General features: G+C 45.6%; 1 long non-coding RNA gene across 3 annotated transcripts in view; it reads left to right on the top strand.

The window, feature by feature from the left end:
- LOC130362820 (uncharacterized) overlaps positions 1 to 16,889 on the top strand; it is a 184,934-nt gene that overhangs the window by 65,974 nt on the left and 102,071 nt on the right. Inside the window, exon 4 of one of the 3 annotated variants that reach the window (XR_008891584.1) lies at positions 146 to 563. The exons of the other annotated variants lie outside the window; for them this stretch is intronic. This is a non-coding gene — a long non-coding RNA (uncharacterized LOC130362820). Of the gene's footprint in view, positions 1 to 145; positions 564 to 16,889 lie in introns of those variants that run through there. 3 annotated transcript variants of the gene reach the window in all.

Raw genomic sequence — 16,889 nt, 5'->3', positions numbered from 1 at the left:
CCCTTAATACCATTTTATAAAAGGATCTGTTTTGAATATATATTCTTCTGTTTTGTTCTTCTCAGGAGAATTAAAATAAGAGTTTTTATTTTTCTATCCCCTGCTGTATATACACAAAGTATAATTATATGTTTTCTCTGACTAGGTAACCGTAGGCGACAAAGCACTCTCTACAGGTATCAACTCTATTCTGTGTGGGACTACATTTCCTATGATAATTTTTTGAAGATTTGATACTTCGAGATGCTTAAATTGTTTCATTTTAAAATAAACGAAATTGAAAATAATAGATTTCCTATCTAGAGTGACATATTTAGCCTCCAAATAATAAACTTCTTGATGAACAATCCTGCCAGAAACAATTGAAGTGTTCTCCTTGTTTCCTTTTCCTTTTCTACAATTATTTCATGGAGAAGTTATTAAATATTGACTTTCAGAATTGATTTATAAAGTAAAGTTTCAGTTAGAATAAAATTATTTGTCATATATTTGTTAGTGATACTATTGTACAGTTGAAAAATAATACCTGATAACTAATCTGCTTGTATGTTTCTATTTCTATGTTATATTATGATTATGTAAATTTGTAAAAAGGTAAAAGTGTTTACTTTTCCAAAAAATAGTCATAATTGTTTTTCTTATTAAAATGTGCACAATATACTGTGTGATTCTATTTCTTTTGGTGGTGGTGATAGGAAGTTGCAAATTACTGAATTGACAAATTACCTTTTTTCATCACCAAAACGGACTCCTGTTCCTCAAAAAACTGCTCTAAAAACTTGACCACTAGGCGCCCCCCTTCCCTGCAATCTGGTATTCATTGCCAGTTGTTAAGGGAAATCTGTCTCTAGGAACAGGGAGACAGTAACAGAACATAAGAGGTGAGTGGGGCTTATCATTTGCTATGTTGAGAAGAAAGAGGCAGCGAGCCTGAGAAAGCCTCGTCTGTGTCCTTGCAAGTTTAGTCAGTCTGCTGAAGTTGATCCTTACTGTCCTTAGAAAAGGTTAAGGGTAGGGTCACACTTAACGGATCCGCAGCATATTTTACTCTGCAGATCCGCTGGGGACCTGACCCATTTTGTGCCTCCAGCCGTTGCCACCCTCCGTTCCCTCACCTCGCTTCACCCCTGGTCTGCTCACAGCGTCAATCCGCCGCTATGGGCAGCCACACAGAGGGCCTGTGAGTAGGCACTCTGACATCGCGGAGGAGCTGTGATGTCTGAGTACACTGCATATTACTTTGTAATGACATGTACACTGCACATGGCCTCAACTTAGACATCGTGGTGCAGCCACAATGTCTGAGTAACTGCACCACGATGTCAGAGTGCACTCGCCAACTAGCAGGCCCCCTGTGTGGCTGCTCGTAGCAACTGATTGCCGCTGCGAGCAGGCCAGGGGCAGAGCGAGGCGGGGGAAATGGAGTGGCCAAAACCAGAAGGAGGGAGAAGCCTGAGCCTTTACTTTATATCTCCAAAAACTACAGTGGCAATTTAAAAAAACAAAACTACCAAGTGGGGAGGATTATTTCTGCTTCAAGAATGGAGATGTTCATTCTACTTTCAATAGTTTTTTATTCAAAGAACACTTAAACAACACAATGTAACTCCAATTCAATCACACTTCTGTGAAATCACACTGTCCACTCAAGAAGCAACACTGATTGACAATCAATTTCACATGCTGTTGTGCAAATGGAACAGACAACAGGTGGAAATTATAGAAAATTAGTAAGACACCCCCAATAAACAGACCACTTCTCAGTTCCTATGATTCATGGCTGATGTTTTGGTCATTTTTGAATGCTGTGGCTCAGGTAGTGCAGCTCATCCAGGATGGCACATCAATGCGAGCTGTGGCAAGAAGGTTTGCTGTGTCTGTCAGCATAGTGTCCAGAGCATGGAGGCACTACCAGGAGACAGGCCAGTACATCAGGAGACGTGGAGGAGGCCGTAGGAGGGCAACAACCCAGCAGCAAGAATAGCAGCAAAGTGGAGGAGAAAAATCTAAATCTGCATTTTTTACACTAACATGTTCTTGTAACCCCATTTTTTTTTTCATTTTTAAAAGTGGTATTAGGAGAAAAAGCCCCCCAAAATTTGTAGCCCAATTTCTCTCAAGTATGGAAATACCTCATAGGACATCCCTTAGGAGACTCCGCCACCTCATCAGGAGCATGCCCAGGCATTGTAGAAGGTCATACGGGCACGTGGAGGCCACACACACTACTGAACCTCATTTTGACTTGTTTTAAGGACATTACATCACAGTTGGATCAGTCTGTAGTGTGGTTTTCCATTTTGATTTTGAGTGTGACTCCATATCCAGACCTCCATGGGTTGATAAATTTGATTTCCATTGATAATTTTTGTGTGATTTTGTTGTCAGCACATTCAACTATGTAAAGACGGAAGTATTTCATACGATTAGTTCATTCATTCAGATCTAGGATGTGCTATTTTAGTGTTCCCTTTACTTTTTTTGAGCAGTACATAACAGAGAAAACAAAAGAAACATGCAATGTTAAAAGCTGTGTGGCTTGGATAAAACACATTATAACCATCTATAAGGTAGGACCCGCAGCTAATGCAGGGCAGAAAAGAAATAGTAGTAAAAAGGGCAAAACCTTACCAGGTGTAATGTGCAGTATCGGTTTTGGCCTCATACCCATGAGCAATTGGAATAGAGATGTGATCACATAAGGAGCATTAACCCCTTAGGGACTCAACCTATTTTCACCTTAAGGACTCAGCCCTTTTTTTTGCAATTCTGACCACTGTCACTTTATGCATTAATAACTCAGGAATGCTTTTACCTTTTATTCTGATTCCGAGATTTTTTTTTCGGGACATATTCTACTTCGTTACATGCATCGTTACATGCATCCTTTCTTGTATTGAAAATGTAGCATTTTTCTAAGTTTGAAACTCTCTGCTTGTAAGGAAAATTTATATTCCAAATAAATTATATATTGATTCACAAATACACTATGTCTACTTTATGTTGACATCATAAAGTTGGCATGTTTTTACTTTTTGAAGACATTAGAGGGCTTCAAAGTATAGCAGCAGTTTTAAAAATTTTCACAAAAATTTCAAAATCAGAATTTTTCAGGGACCAGTTAAGTTTGAAGTGGATTTGAGGGGCCTTTCTGTGAGAAATACCCCATAAATGACCCCATTATAGAAACTACATCCCTCAAAGTATTCAAAAGGACATTCAGAAAGTTTGTTAACCCTTTAGGTGTTTCACAAGAATAGCAGCAAAGTGGAGGAGAAAAATCTAAATCTGCATTTTTTACACTAACATGTTCTTGTAACCCCATTTTTTTCATTTTTAAAAGTGGTATTAGGAGAAAAAGCCCCCCAAAATGTGTAGCCCAATTTCTCTCAAGTATGGAAATACCTCATATGTTGACATTAAGTGCTACAATTGGGGGCCATGTTGCATTTAGGAAGCCCCCGTGGTGCCAAACAGCAAAAAAAAAAAAAGGCATACTATTTTGGAAACTACACCCCTCAAGGAACGTAACAAGGGGTATAGTGAGCCTTAACACCTCACAGGTGTTTGACGACTTTGCGTTGAAGTTGGACGTGAAAATGGAAAATGAGATTTTTAAGACTAAAATGATGGTGTTACCCCAAATTTTTCTTTTTCACAACAGGTAATAGGAGAAAATTTTACGCCTAGTTTCTCCTGATTAAGAATGTGGAGATTAAGTGCTCTGCTGGCACACTACAATGCTCAGAAGTCAAGGAGCAAGATTTAGCTTTATGAAAGAGAATATTGCTGAAATGGTTTTTGGGGGGCATGTTGCATTTAGGAAGCCCCCATGGTGCCAGAACAAAAAAAAAATCCTAATGGCTAGTATTTTGGAAACTACACCCCTCAAGGAACGTAACAAGGGGTATAGTGAGCTTTTACACCTCACAAGTGATTGACTAATGTGCGTTGAAGTTGGATGTGAAAATGGAAAATTAGATTTTTAACACTAAAATGATGGTGTTACCCCAAATTTTTCTTTTTCACAAGGGGTAATAGGAGAAAATGGAACCCAAAATTTGAAGCCCAATTTCTCCCAATTAAGAAAATGCCCCATATGTGGACGTTAAGTGCTCTGCTGCTGCACTACAGGTATCAGAACAGAAGAAGTGCCATTGGACATTTGAAAAGAGAATTTTGCTGAAATACAAGTCGGGCGCTATGTGCATTTACAAACCTTCCATGGTGCCAGAACAGCAGAAACCCCCCACATGTGACACCATTTTGGAAACTAGACCCCTCCAGGAACATGACAGGGTTACAGTGAGTACTTACACTTAACAGGTTTTTTTTAACAGTGGGCCGTAAAAGTAAAAAATTTGATTTTTAACACTAAAATGATGGTGTTACTCCAATTTTTTTATTTTCACATGGTGTAATAGTAGAAAATGAAACCCAAAATTTGAAGCCCAATTTCTCCCAATTAAGAAAATGCCCCATATGTGGATTTTAAGTGCTCTGCTGCCGCACTACAGGTCTCAGAACAGAAGGAGTGCCATTGGACTTTTGGAAAAATAATTTTGCTTAAATTGAAGTCTGGGGCTATGTGCATTTACAAACCTCCCAATATGCCAGAACAGCAGAAACCCCCCACATGTGACACCATTTTGGAAACTAGACCCCTCCAGGAACATAACAAGGGTTACAGTGAGTACTTACAACTCAAAGATTTTTTTGAACAGTGGGCCGTAAAAGTGAAAAATTTGATTTTTCGCACTATATTGATAATGTTACCCCAAATGTTTCATTTTCACATGGGGTAATAGGGCAAAAGGCCCCCAAAATTTATAGTGAGAAAGAAAATACCCCATATGTGGATATAAAGTGCTCTGCGGGCGCACTGCAATGCTCAGAATAGAAGGAGTGCCATTGGACTTTTGGAGTGAAAAGTTTGTTGGAATTAAAGTCGGGGGCCATGTGTGTTTACAAAGCCCCCATTGTGCGAGAACAGCAGTAATCCCACACATGTGACACCATATTAGAAGCTACACCCCTCAAGGAACGTAACAAGGGTTATAGTGAGTACTTACACCTCACATGTTTTTTAAACAGTGGCCCTAAAAGTGAAAGAATTGATTTTTAAGACTGAATTGATGGTATTAACCAAAAAATTTTTCGTTTTACAAGTAGTAAGAGAAGAAAATCTCCACAAAATTTGTAGCCCAACCTCTCCAGAATAAAAACATACCCCATATAAGGTGGAAAAGCACTATGCGGGTGCGAAACAGGGCTTAGGAATGAGACAGCACCAATGAGATTTGCACTGCAATGGTTGAGGTTCTGACATAAAATCTAAAAATAAAAACCTGGCAAGTGACCACAGTTTTGAAACTACACCCCTCAAGGAAGGTAACAAGGGGTACAGTGAGTACTTTATATGTGTATACCTCACAGGTTTTTGAACAGTGGGCCGTAAATGTAAAAATTTAATTTTTTTACACAAAAATGTTTTACATTTTCACAAGGGGTACTAAGAGAAATTGGGTTTCAAATTTTGGAGGGCTTTTTCTCCTGACTATGGAAACACATCCACATATGAGGTAACGTGCTGGACAGGCGCACAACAAGGCTCAGAAGGCATAGAGGTCTACCTGCATTTGTGGCCTATGGCATATCAGTAGCTGACGGTTACATACATTCAGTGGCAAATACAAAAATGAAACACCCACATGTGACAACATTACAGAAAGTACCCACCCTGAGGAATGGGTATAGGGGTAAAGAGGATATTTTGAACGCACAGGTGTTTCCTAAATTTATTTTCCAGGAATGGATGAAGGGTAGCTTTTGAAAATTGCAATTTTCAACCTGTACGAATTATCGCCTGGAAATACGACAGAGCTCATGTGGGAGAACTCTTCGCATTTGAGGCCAATGTTTGTTACTGACCTAACAGTTACATAGTTAGTATGGTTGAAAAAAGACATACGTCCATCAAGTTCAACCAGGGAACTGAAGGGAAGGGTGTAAGGGGATAAGGGGAAGGGATGTAGTTTAATAATTCTGCATAAGCATTAATGTTATTTTTTTTCCAGGAATGTATCTAACCCTGTTTTAAAGCTATTAATTGTTCCTGCTGTGACCAGTTCCTGATGTAGACTGTTCCATAAATTCACAGTTCTTATGGTAAAGAAGGCGTGTCGCCCCTTTAGACTAAACCTTTTCTTCTCCAGACGGAGGGAGTGCCCCCTCGTCCTTTGAGGGGGTTTAACCTGGAACAGTTTTTCTCCATATTTTTTGTATGGGCCATTAATATACATGTATCATATCCCCCCTTAAACGTCTCTTCTCAAGACTAAACAATTGTAACTCCTTTAATCGTTCCTCGTAGCTAAAATGTTCCATGCCTCATATTAGTTTAGTCGCACGTCTCTGCACCCTTTCCAGCTCTGCAGTGTCCCTTTTATGTACAGGCGACCAAAACTGAACAGCATAATCCAGGTGAGGCCGTACCAATGCTTTATAAAGGGGGAATATTATGTCCCTGTCCCTTGAGTCCATGCCTCTTTTGATACATGACAATATCCTGCTGGCTTTGGAAGCAGCAGCCTGACATTGCATGCTATTCTGAAGTCTGTGATCTACAGATAGAAACAGAGATAGAAACAGAGCAAAGATAGAAACAGAGCTGTTAATGCCATCCTCTATAACATACATTCAGAGGAAAATACAAGAAAGGAACACCCACATGTGAGCTTATTACAAACACTACACCCCCTAGGGAAGGTGTATAAGGGTGAAGTGGAGATTTGGAACAGACGGGTGTTCCCTAAATTTATTTTCCAGGAATGGATGAAGTGTACTATGAGAGGGGATTAAAATTGCAATTTTAGTACTGATATGCCAATTCCCAGAATGATGACCCAGAGTATAGCCGAAAGTAAAAATGATGCCGCCCCAAACCCTATGCTCTGAATCATCATTCTGGGAATGTGATGTGTGTAGCCATCCCTATTCTGTTAACTCAAATGCGCACCCCGCTCAGGTGGGGAGAGAGCTCTGCGCATATGAGGCAACTACAAACCCCTAATGCTGTTGACTTTGTGTTCCATGACCCATTTTTTGGGGGGAGAAAAAAAATTATAAAGATGTTCACAGGGGTATTGGAAAATAATTATTTATTTATTTTTTTTTATTTATTTTTTTTTGGCTTGGGTGGTGGGCGTTTGGCTTTAAAATTTTGAAGACAATGTACTCTGGACTGGTACATTGGAGTCGAATTCTGGGGAATTTAAAATCAGGGAAAAGGATAAAAATTTAGTGCTACATGGAAGTGTGATACCCCCTGAAGAAATTCTTAATGCAGAGGCCCGGATGATCGGGGCAAGTGTCGCATTGAGTGGTTGTCACGATGCCGGCTGGCAGGTAGTGGACCCTCTGTGCCAGAGAGGGATTGGCGTGGACCGTGCTAGTGGACCGGTTCTAAGCCACTACTGGTTTTCACCAGAGCCCGCCGCAAAGCGGGATGGTCTTGCTGCGGCGGTAGTGACCAGGTCGTATCCACTAGCAACGGCTCACCTCTCTGGCTGCTGAAGATAGGCGCGGTACAAGGGAGTAGGCAGAAGCAAGGTCGGACGTAGCAGAAGGTCGGGGCAGGCAGCAAGGATCGTAGTCAGGGGCAACGGCAGAAGGTCTGGAAACACAGGCAAGGAACACACAAGGAACGCTTTCACTGGCACTAAGGCAACAAGATCCGGCAAGGGAGTGCAAGGGAAGTGAGGTAATATAGGGAAGTGCACAGGTGAAAACCCTAATTGGAACCACTGCGCCAATCAGCGGCGCAGTGGCCCTTTAAATCGCAGAGACCCGGCGCGCGCGCGCCCTAGGGAGCGGGGCCGCGCGCGCCGGGACAGAACAGACGGGGAGCGAGTCAGGTAGGGGAGCCGGGGTGCGCATCGCGAGCGGGCGCTACCCGCATCGCGAATCGCATCCCGGCTGGCAGCAGGATCGCAGCGCCCCGGGTCAGAGGACGTGACCGGAGCGCTGCAGCGGAGGGAGTGAAGCGAGCGCTCCGGGGAGGAGCGGGGACCCGGAGCGCTCGGCGTAACAGTACCCCCCCCCCTTGGGTCTCCCCCTCTTCTTGGAGCCTGAGAACCTGAGGAGCAGACTTTTGTCAAGGATGTTGTCCTCAGGTTCCCAGGATCTCTCTTCAGGACCACAACCCTCCCAGTCTACTAAAAAAAAATTTTTCCCTCTGACCTTTTTGGCAGCCAAAATTTCCTTGACCGAGAAGACGTCCGAGGAGCCGGAAACAGGAGTGGGAGGAACAGATTTGGGAGAAAAACGGTTGAGGATGAGTGGTTTGAGAAGAGAGACGTGAAAGGCATTAGGGATACGAAGAGAAGGAGGAAGAAGAAGTTTATAAGAGACAGGATTAATTTGACACAAAATTTTGAAAGGACCAAGATAGCGTGGTCCCAACTTGTAGCTAGGGACACGGAAGCGGACATATTTAGCGGAGAGCCATACCTTGTCTCCAGGGGAAAAAACGGGGGGAGCTCTTCTTTTCTTATCCGCGAACCTCTTCATGCGTGAAGAAGCCTGTAAGAGAGAATTTTGGGTCTCTCTCCATATAATGGAAAGGTCACGAGAAATTTCATCCACAGCGGGCAGACCAGAGGGCAAGGGGGTAGGGAGGGGGGGAAGAGGGTGACGGCCGTACACCACGAAAAATGGGGATTTGGAGGAAGATTCAGAGACCCTGAAGTTATACGAAAATTCGGCCCATGGAAGGAGATCTGCCCAGTCATCCTGGCGGGAGGAAACAAAATGTCGCAAATAATCACCCAGGATCTGGTTAATTCTTTCTACTTGTCCATTGGACTGGGGATGATATGCAGAGGAAAAATTTAATTTAATCTTGAGTTGTTTACAGAGAGCCCTCCAGAATTTAGACACGAATTGGACCCCTCTATCCGAGACAATCTGCGTAGGCAACCCGTGAAGACGAAAAATGTGTACAAAAAATTGTTTAGCCAACTGAGGCGCAGAAGGAAGACCAGGAAGAGGGATGAAATGTGCCATTTTGGAGAATCGATCAACGACCACCCAAATAACGGTGTTGCCACGGGAAGGGGGTAAATCAGTAATAAAATCCATACCAATCAGAGACCAAGGCTGTTCGGGGACAGGCAGAGGATGAAGAAAACCAGCGGGCTTCTGGCGAGGAGTCTTATCCCGGGCACAGATAGTGCAGGCTCGCACAAAGTCCCCAACATCCGTCTCCAGAGTCGGCCACCAATAGAAGCGGGAGATGAGTTGCACAGATTTCTTGATGCCCGCATGACCTGCGAGATGGGAGGAGTGACCCCATTGAGGATTCCGAGGCGTTGGCGTGGAGAAACAAAGGTCTTTCCTGGAGGAGTCTGCCTGATGGAGGCAGGAGAAGTGGAGATCAGGCAGTCAGGTGGAATGATGTGTTGCGGAGGGAGATCAACTTCTGAGGCATCCGAGGAACGAGAGAGAGCATCGGCCCTAATGTTCTTATCGGCAGGACGAAAGTGAATCTCAAAATTAAATCGGGCAAAGAACAGAGACCACCGGGCCTGGCGAGGATTCAGCCGTTGGGCCGACTGGAGGTAGGAGAGGTTCTTGTGGTCGGTGTAGATAATAACAGGAAATCTTGATCCCTCCAGCAGATGCCTCCATTCCTCAAGTGCTAATTTAATGGCTAGAAGCTCTCGATCCCCGATGGAGTAGTTCCTCTCCGCTGGAGAGAAGGTCCTAGAGAAAAAACCACAAGTGACAGCATGCCCGGAAGGATTTTTTTGTAGAAGAACAGCTCCAGCTCCTACTGAGGAGGCATCAACCTCCAATAGGAAGGGTTTGGAAGGGTCAGGTCTGGAGAGCACGGGAGCCGAAGAAAAGGCAGACTTGAGTCGTTTAAAGGAGTCTTCTGCTTGAGGAGGCCAGGACTTGGGATCAGCATTTTTCTTGGTTAAAGCCACGATAGGAGCCACAATGGTAGAAAAATGTGGAATAAATTGCCTGTAATAATTGGCGAACCCCAAAAAGCGTTGGATAGCACGGAGTCCGGAGGGGCGTGGCCAATTTAAGACGGCAGAGAGTTTGTCTGGATCCATCTGTAGTCCCTGGCCAGAGACCAAATATCCTAGAAAAGGAAGAGATTGGCATTCAAACAGACATTTCTCAATTTTGGCATAGAGTTGGTTGTCACGAAGTCTCTGAAGAACCATACGGACATGCTGGCGGTGTTCTTCTAGATTGGCAGAAAAAATTAGGATATCGTCCAGATATACCACAACACAGGAGTATAACAGATCACGAAAAATTTCATTGACAAAGTCTTGGAAGACGGCAGGGGCATTACACAGTCCAAAGGGCATGACCAGATACTCAAAGTGTCCATCTCTGGTGTTAAATGCCGTTTTCCACTCGTCCCCCTCTCTGATGCGGATGAGGTTATAGGCGCCTCTTAAGTCCAATTTAGTGAAGATGTGGGCACCTTGGAGGCGATCAAAGAGTTCAGAGATGAGGGGTAAGGGGTAGCGGTTCTTAACCGTGATTTTATTAAGACCGCGGTAGTCAATGCAAGGACGTAGGGAGCCATCTTTTTTGGACACAAAGAAAAATCCGGCTCCGGCAGGAGAGGAGGATTTACGGATAAAGCCCTTTTTTAGATTCTCCTGGACGTATTCGGACATGGCAAGAGTCTCTGGGGCAGAGAGAGGATAAATTCTGCCCCGGGGTGGAGTAGTACCCGGGAGGAGGTCGATAGGGCAATCATAAGGCCTGTGAGGAGGTAGAGTCTCAGCTTGTTTTTTGCAGAAAACATCCGCGAAGTCCATATAGGCCTTAGGGAGACCGGTTACTGGAGGAACCACAGAGTTACGGCAAGGGTTACTGGGAACCGGTTTTAGACAGTTCTTGGAACAAGAGGACCCCCAACTCTTGATCTCCCCAGTGGACCAATCCAGGGTTGGGGAATGAAGTTGAAGCCAGGGAAGTCCAAGGAGAATCTCCGAGGTGCAATTGGGGAGGACCAAAAGTTCAATCCTCTCATGATGAGATCCGATGCTCATAAGAAGGGGCTCCGTGCGGAAACGTATGGTACAGTCCAATCTTTCATTATTTACACAATTGATGTAGAGGGGTCTGGCGAGACTGGTCACTGGGATGTTGAACCTGTTGACGAGAGAGGCCAAAATAAAATTTCCTGCAGATCCAGAGTCCAAGAAGGCCACTGTAGAGAAGGAGAAGGCAGAGGCAGACATCCGCACAGGCACAGTAAGACGTGGAGAAGCAGAGTAGACATCAAGGACTGTCTCACCTTTGTGCGGAGTCAGCGTACGTCTTTCCAGGCGGGGAGGACGGATAGGACAATCCCTCAGGAAGTGTTCGGTACTAGCACAGTACAGGCAGAGGTTCTCCATACGGCGTCGTGTCCTCTCTTGAGGTGTCAGGCGAGACCGGTCGACCTGCATAGCCTCCACGGCGGGAGGCACAGGAACAGATTGCAGGGAACCAGAGGAGAGAGGAGCCGAGGAGACGAAACGCCTCGTGCGAACAGAGTCCATATCTTGGCGGAGTTCCTGACGCCTTTCAGAAAAACGCATGTCAATGCGAGTGGCTAGGTGAATAAGTTCATGTAGATTAGCAGGAATTTCTCGTGCGGCCAGAACATCTTTAATGTTGCTGGATAGGCCTTTTTTGAAGGTCGCGCAGAGGGCCTCATTATTCCAGGACAATTCTGAAGCAAGTGTACGGAATTGTACGGCATACTCGCCAACGGAAGAATTACCCTGGACCAGGTTCAACAGGGCAGTCTCAGCAGAAGAGGCTCGGGCAGGTTCCTCAAAGACACTTCGGATTTCCGAGAAGAAGGAGTGTACAGAGGCAGTGACGGGGTCATTGCGGTCCCAGAGCGGTGTGGCCCATGACAGGGCTTTTCCGGACAGAAGACTGACTACGAAAGCCACCTTAGACCTTTCAGTGGGAAACAGGTCCGACATCATCTCCAGATGCAGGGAACATTGGGAAAGAAAGCCACGGCAAAACTTAGAGTCCCCATCAAATTTATCCGGCAAGGATAAGCGTATCCCAGGAGCGGCCACTCGCTGCGGAGGAGGTGCAGGAGCTGGCGGAGGAGATGACTGCTGAAGCTGTGGTAGCAACTGTTGTAGCATAACGGTCAGTTGAGACAGCTGTTGGCCTTGTTGCGCTATCTGTTGTGACTGCTGGGCGACCACCGTGGTGAGGTCAGCGACAACTGGCAGAGGAACTTCAGCGGGATCCATGGCCGGATCTACTGTCACGATGCCGGCTGGCAGGTAGTGGACCCTCTGTGCCAGAGAGGGATTGGCGTGGACCGTGCTAGTGGACCGGTTCTAAGCCACTACTGGTTTTCACCAGAGCCCGCCGCAAAGCGGGATGGTCTTGCTGCGGCGGTAGTGACCAGGTCGTATCCACTAGCAACGGCTCACCTCTCTGGCTGCTGAAGATAGGCGCGGTACAAGGGAGTAGGCAGAAGCAAGGTCGGACGTAGCAGAAGGTCGGGGCAGGCAGCAAGGATCGTAGTCAGGGGCAACGGCAGAAGGTCTGGAAACACAGGCAAGGAACACACAAGGAACGCTTTCACTGGCACTAAGGCAACAAGATCCGGCAAGGGAGTGCAAGGGAAGTGAGGTAATATAGGGAAGTGCACAGGTGAAAACCCTAATTGGAACCACTGCGCCAATCAGCGGCGCAGTGGCCCTTTAAATCGCAGAGACCCGGCGCGCGCGCGCCCTAGGGAGCGGGGCCGCGCGCGCCGGGACAGAACAGACGGGGAGCGAGTCAGGTAGGGGAGCCGGGGTGCGCATCGCGAGCGGGCGCTACCCGCATCGCGAATCGCATCCCGGCTGGCAGCAGGATCGCAGCGCCCCGGGTCAGAGGACGTGACCGGAGCGCTGCAGCGGAGGGAGTGAAGCGAGCGCTCCGGGGAGGAGCGGGGACCCGGAGCGCTCGGCGTAACAGTGGTGGTGTCCTTCCGAATCATCCTCTTGCGACACACTCTGCATCTCTTCACGCCATACCGCGCTCTATTGGTAGGGATGTATCGCTGGAAACTGAGTCTCCCCTTAAAGCTGATGAGAGACTCATCAATACCGATCTCCCTTCCAGGGACATAGGCCTCCCAAAATTTGGCCCCAAAGTGATTGATGACCGGCCTGATTTTATACAGGCGGTCATACGCGGGATCAGTTCGGGGAGGACATGCCGCATTATCAGCATAATGCAAACATTTCTGAATGGCCTCGAACCGGGGACGGGTCATGGCCATACTGTAGAGCGGGGTCTGGTAGAAGACGTCCCCACTCCAGTATTGCCTGACCTTTGGCTTTTTAACTAGGCCCATATGCAGCACGAGGCCCCAAAAGGGCCTCATTTCGGCTGCACTGACTGGGAACAAGCCACCGGGCCTAGCTAAAAAGGAGCCGGGTTTGCAGTGACGAACTGTTGGGGATACAGATTCGTCTGGTCAACCATCAGATTGACAAAGTCGTCACTGAAAAAAAAAAAAAATGAAATAGTCCATTTCAGTGAACCTGACAATATCAATCTTGATTTCTGAGCTGCCAACAAACACAGGAATCACGGGCTCGTCCAGACAAGTTCACCGGTAACCAGGCAAGGCACCAGGTAACAAGGCACCAGTAAACTTGGCTGGGGGACTTGACTAGTATGAACGCCAGGGGGACTCATACTAGCATGGGGCACAGGGTCAGGAGCAAAGGAGGTTTGCGACCTCGCTTGGTGGCGTCTCTGTCGCCTTGGGGGCTCATTATCAGAACTAGATGAGGAGGAGGACAAGGAAATAAGGAAGGTGGGGTCTTCCTTGTCCTGTGAGGCGCTTTCAGTGTCAGAGGCAAGTATGGCATATGCCTCCTCCACTGAAAATGCCTTGTGGGCCATTTTCCTACTCTAATGGGAATGGGTGGGGGTGTATGTGTGTGGGAAAAACTTTATTAGTGTATGTGCTGCGTGTGGTGTGGTGCGAGACTACCTCCCTAACCTGCCCTAACCTAACTAAACCTACCCTAACAGAAAAAATATTAACTAAAAAGGGGAAAAAAACTTACAAAAAAATACTTCTAGCCAAAAAAAAAAGTGTTTACCTAATCAATGGTGTACACACTGATTAGCGCTTAGTGGCGGCAGGGAGCGCAGAAGTCAGTGGGGGTTCCGGCCACTCAGCCCAGAACAGTGGCTGGTGGTACGTACAGACCCCTACACAAAATACCCGAAAAATAAAATAAAAAAACACTTAACCCTGAAAAAATGCACCCACCTGAACCCCTAAAAAACGGCAGATCAGTGATAAGTCAATGACAGCGGTGGTGCAGGCTGCACACAGAGGTACGGTCCATCCACACAGCACAGGCCTTCTACTGGTGGCACGGACCACCTATAGGTGCAAAAAAAAAAAAAAAAAAAAAAGCTGCTATAACCCGTAAAACGCCTGCACCTCCAAAAAATCGATGCTGATCAGTACTACTGGACTGATCAGCGGCGGGTGGGATTTAGCTAACAGTGGTGGACCGCTTATGGCTAAGAGGGCCCAGCCACACGTTTAGCAAAAAAAATTAAAAAATAGGTCTGCACCCAAAAAAAACACTGGCGCAGACCGCAGTGACCCTGTAGGTCCCGGGTCACGCAGCTTAAGGTGCTGCGGATGCGCGGACACCTACAGATGTGCACTGAAAAAAAAATGTTTTTCTTTTTTTTACCTCCTAAACTCTTTCCCTGCCTAATCTAAAACTGTCCCTAAACGCTGCCAGATGGCACTTTTTGGACTGTGAGGGGGGAGATACAGGACAGAGCTCTGCTCTGATCAGCACCAGATGTAAAATGGTGCTGATCAGAGCGGAGCAACATGCTTCTGCTCTCCTCCCCCCTTCCTCATACACTGTGATTGGTGCAGTCACTACGGCCGCATAATCACATCGGTACTGGGGGGGGTGGAACACCACTAATCACCATCCGAGAGAAGGAAGCATCCTGACCGAAACCCAGCGCAATTATCTTCTCAAACAAATAGGTAGTATTAATTTTGTTAACTATGGATTCACTAGAATAGGGATGTCTTCCAGGTGCTTGTGAGTGCTATCTTAGCAATAATACAAATTATACAAAAAAGTTCAGGCATAGACTGGGGTAGGGGGATATGCTGCAAGTCCAGGAAAAGAAGAGCGAGCTGAGAAGACCAAATAAGTTAGCAAAAAATATATCATTTAATCCTTAAGGCCCATTATGGCCCTAAAGACCCAGCAACATTTTGTTTTTGCATTTTCATTTTTTCCTCCACCTCTTCTAAAATTCATAACACTTTCACTTTTGCACCTACAGACCCAAATAAGGGCTTGTTTTTTTGTGTCACCAATTGTACTTCGTAATTACTTCACTTACATAATCTGCTGTGAAACAAAAGGAAAATTTATTTGTGGGGTGAGATTAAAAAGAAAACGCCATTTTGTAACTTTTGGGGGCTTCCAGTTCTACGCAGTGCACTTTTTGGTAAAGATGACACCTTATGTTTATTCTGTAGGTCCATACGGTTACAAGGATACCCAATTTATGTAGGTTTTGTTTTATTTTACTACTTTAAAAAATTATAACTACATGCACCAAAATTAGGATGTTTAAAATTGTCATCTTCTGACCCCTATAACTATTTTATTTTTCCGCATAGGGGGCTATTTGAGGGCAAATTTGTTTGCGCCATGACCTGTAGCTTTCATCAGTACCATTTTTGTTTTGATGGGACTTCTTGATCGCTTTTTATATATGTTTTTATGGTATGTGAAGTGACGAAAAATGCACAATTTTGGAATTTGGTACTTTTTTACATGTACGCCATCGACCGTGCAGTTTAGCTATCCTTGTATTTTAATAGTGCAGACATTTACGCACACAGCGGTAACACATATGATTATTTTCATTTTTATTACATTTTATTACTTTTATTAACTTTTTTTTAACACTTTTATTTTTTTTTTATTTTAGCACCCATAGTGGGCAATCTTTTGATTGCATATACTTTTCAATGCTATGCCATAGCATAGCATTGATCAGTGTTATTGGTGCTCTGCTGCTCCAGTCTACATGGCAGGCTTAGAGCAATAGAACACAATCGGACAGGATGTCGCAATTTTGACGTGATAGTGCCGATCAGCTCCGCTGAGCTGCCGGGATACTTTTTGTTTCATTTTAGACGCCATAATCAACTTTGGTCGTGCCGTCTAAAGGGTTAATGGGGGACTCGGCCCGATCTGCGGTTCCTGGCATTAACCCTGGTGTAAAGACGGCTTCAAGATGCGAGAAGGCATCGGCAGAAAGCTGTGAAGAAGTACGGTGCAGTGATGGGTCTGATGAGGAGCGCCGGGTAAGTTTGGCAGCTGGAGAGAGAGAGGTGTAAGTCTCTGTAGGATCTGTACTTTAAGGTCCAGCACACAATCCTCTGCTTCCTGCAGCAAGGACATGAACTTGCTGGTCAGGAGCCCCAGGCTCTTTATATGGCAGCTTGGAGTCACTGGCAGCTGAGTGGGATCTGCAAGGAAAAAAACACGTCAGGTCTCCTATTCCAAATGCAAGTATCAGATATTACTATCTTAAAGCACACCAGAAACTAGGGGGCGTGGATGCGAATAAGGGGCTGTGTGTCCGGGGGAAAAGTGAAGGCTGTGATGAGCACAGGTGCAGGATTTTCCCTTTCTTCCACCCAGTGTTTCCTCCCCCCACCCCCCCAGCTGCTCATGCAGTATGTGTGCTTCTGCCTCAGTGCCTAGGACCAAGCATTGCTAGAGATGCTCCTAGTAGTGTGGCGACATTTCTGTTACATCCTTTAC

Source organism: Hyla sarda, chromosome 3, assembly GCF_029499605.1.
Source record: "Hyla sarda isolate aHylSar1 chromosome 3, aHylSar1.hap1, whole genome shotgun sequence".
Lineage (NCBI taxonomy): Eukaryota > Metazoa > Chordata > Amphibia > Anura > Hylidae > Hyla > Hyla sarda.
The sequence above is the reverse complement of the archived record's forward strand: the minus strand, read 5'-3'. Positions and strand labels throughout refer to the sequence as shown.